Raw genomic sequence first — 2,729 nt, 5'->3', positions numbered from 1 at the left:
AACATGGCCACCCTTAGTTTCAAGGCAGGCTAAGGGAGGAATATTTTAAATATAACATATTGTTCCCTCTAAAACTTAGGGTAATGAGTAAGGGGAAAACAGAGGGTGGGCAATTAGAAGTATCTGCCTCAATTATTTGTATAAAATATCTCTGTAATATTAAAAATGACATAACTATAAATTCTAAAAAAGTTGGACCGAAAACCTACTTGTTTTTTCTATATGTTGGACTAAAAAGATATTTATTTATCCACTCAAGAATCATTACTATAGCCACATCTACTTCGAGGATGAAGACCATTCTCAGCCAGCAGACTGTGGACATCCCAGGTGTCAACCTCACTCTGAAGGGACACAGAGTTGTTGTGAAGGGACCCAGAGACACCCTGCAGAGGGATTTCAATGACATCAATGCAGAACTCAATCTTCTTGGATAGAAAAAGAAGAGGCTCTGGCTTGACAAATGGTGGGGAAAGATAAAGGAAATGGCTACTGTTGGCACTATCTGAAGTCATGGACAGAACATGATCAAGGGTGTTACACTGGGCTTCCATCACAAGATGAGTTCTATGTATGCTCACTTCCCCATAAAGGAACTTATTCAGGAGAATGGTTCTCTTGTTGAAATCAGAAATTTCTTGGGTGAAAAAACACATCTACAGGGTTCAGATGAAGTCAGGCGTTGCATGTTCAGTATCTCAAGCCCAGAAAGATGAGTTGTTTCTTGAAGGAAACAACATTGAACTTGTATCAAATTCAACAGCTTTTATTCAGCAAGCCACACCAATTAAAAACAAGGATATCAGAAAAAAATTTTGATAGCATTTATGTTTCTGGAAAAGGAACAGTTCAGGAGGCTGATAAGATCTAAGTTGTCCAGCTATAGAAACAAGATGCCGAATGATTCCTCAGACTACTTCCAATATTTTAAAGATGCAATAAAAGCCATGTATTAAAAAAAAAAAAAAAAAGAAAGAAAGAAAAGAACCACTATACACATATTCTGACTAGGTACTGTAAGATGTTAAAGAAACAAATGAGACACAAACCTGCCCTCAGGGAGTTTACAATCTGGTAGGCTAGAGAGACAAGTTAAAAAAAAAAAAAAAAGTTGTGAAAAGGGTGAAGGAAGTCAGAATATGTTGCTCCAAATACGCCTTTGACATAAAAATTATTTTGAGCTGAAGGCGATTAAAAAGCAGCAAACACAGAAAAAGCTTCCCCTTTTCTGCCCAAAGGCAGAATATAAACTCACCACTTACCGAAGACAGAAAGGCTTTTATTAGCCTAGAGATGGCACCAGAGGAATTGGCAAAATTTCTTACTCCACTAGTTTCCTCCCATATGTTTACCTCCCCATAGTGTGCCACCCTTGGAAATCTGGGACAGCTTTCCTTTGTCCTGTCATTTCTCTGCCAAAGGTGTTGTTCTTTGTTGAAGATGTTATATAAGCTGAATTCTAAGCTGCCATTTTGAGCTACTTTGTTTAGGTTTCTCCTGCGTGATGTGTGCCGAATGTTAATAACTGTTTTGTGGTTGTTTTTTCCTCTTGTTCATCTGTCTTATTGTTAAAGAGTCCCAGCTGAAAACCTAAAGTGGGTAGAGGTAGTTTTCTTTTTTAAATATATTTTATTGATTTTTTACAGAGAGGAAGAGAGAGGGATAGAGAGCCAGAAACATCAATGAGAGAGAAACATCAACCAGCTGCTTCTTGCACACCCCCTACTGAGGATGCGCCCGCAACCAAGGTACATGCCCTTGACCGGAATCGAACCTGGGACCTTTGAGTCCACAGGCTGACGCTCTATCCACTGAGCCAAACCGGTTTCGGCAAGAGGTAGTTTTCTACAGTGGCTAGCAGCATCAACAGAAAAAGTGATGAATTTTACCTGGGGAGGTTGGAAAAGGGAGCTTCAGGAATGACTTCATACCAGAGTTAGTCATTAAACAATGTCTGAAAAGGATGTAGACATCAGCTAGGCCAGATAGATTGTCTGGAATGATATGGAGGAACTAGGACATTTCCACAAGTTTAAGCAAAATCACATAGGAATCAAAGGGTATCTTCACATAGGTATCTTCATGGCCAACAGGACTCAACCAAACACTCTTTTGTGGCACAAAGCTATGAGGGATATAGAAATTAAACTCAAGTGGGACGAGAAATCACCAATTATCCGAGAAAACTTTCAAAACAAAATGGTATTAATTGCCTAAAGAGAAAGCCCCAATAAAGGTTAGATTATGTTCTCCTGAGAGTTTAAATAAAAATGGCAATTTTGTTTTCCTCTATCTTAGCAACACAACAGAGCCGAATTAGCATGTAATAGAAGGTTTCCAGCCCTGGTAGCCTGGGGGTTAAAGTAGAATCTGTAATTCCATATTTCATCTCTCCCAACTATATTGCAAGATCCATCACTTCCTCTGGTTCCAAGGGCAGGAATGTCTCCATGGAGTCTCTCAGCATCTTTATTACTCAATATTTTCATTTTCTTGTTCCCACATTTTTATAGTGGCTAGACCCTGAGAGACAGTTCCTAGTGAAATCAAAACTTCCACGCAGTGTGGTTACCACTGCTGATAAGTGAAACCTTGGAACATCTGGCTAAGTGTTTCTCTTGTTCTCTCTGCACAACCAGATATTTCTCATTTGCCATTGGAACTTCCAAGCACCATTGTCAAAATAGCCTGCCTTCATCATCTCTGTTACTAGAAAATGTAATCTATTG

General features: G+C 39.1%; 1 pseudogene; it reads left to right on the top strand.

The window, feature by feature from the left end:
- The first annotated feature begins 284 nt into the window (after nt 1-284).
- LOC103288395 (60S ribosomal protein L9-like) lies at nt 285-871 on the top strand (annotated as a pseudogene).
- The last annotated feature ends 1,858 nt before the right edge of the window (nt 872-2,729 follow it).

The sequence above is a fragment of the Eptesicus fuscus genome, chromosome 8 (genome assembly GCF_027574615.1).
Source record: "Eptesicus fuscus isolate TK198812 chromosome 8, DD_ASM_mEF_20220401, whole genome shotgun sequence".
Taxonomy (NCBI): domain Eukaryota; kingdom Metazoa; phylum Chordata; class Mammalia; order Chiroptera; family Vespertilionidae; genus Eptesicus; species Eptesicus fuscus.
The sequence above is the reverse complement of the archived record's forward strand: the minus strand, read 5'-3'. Positions and strand labels throughout refer to the sequence as shown.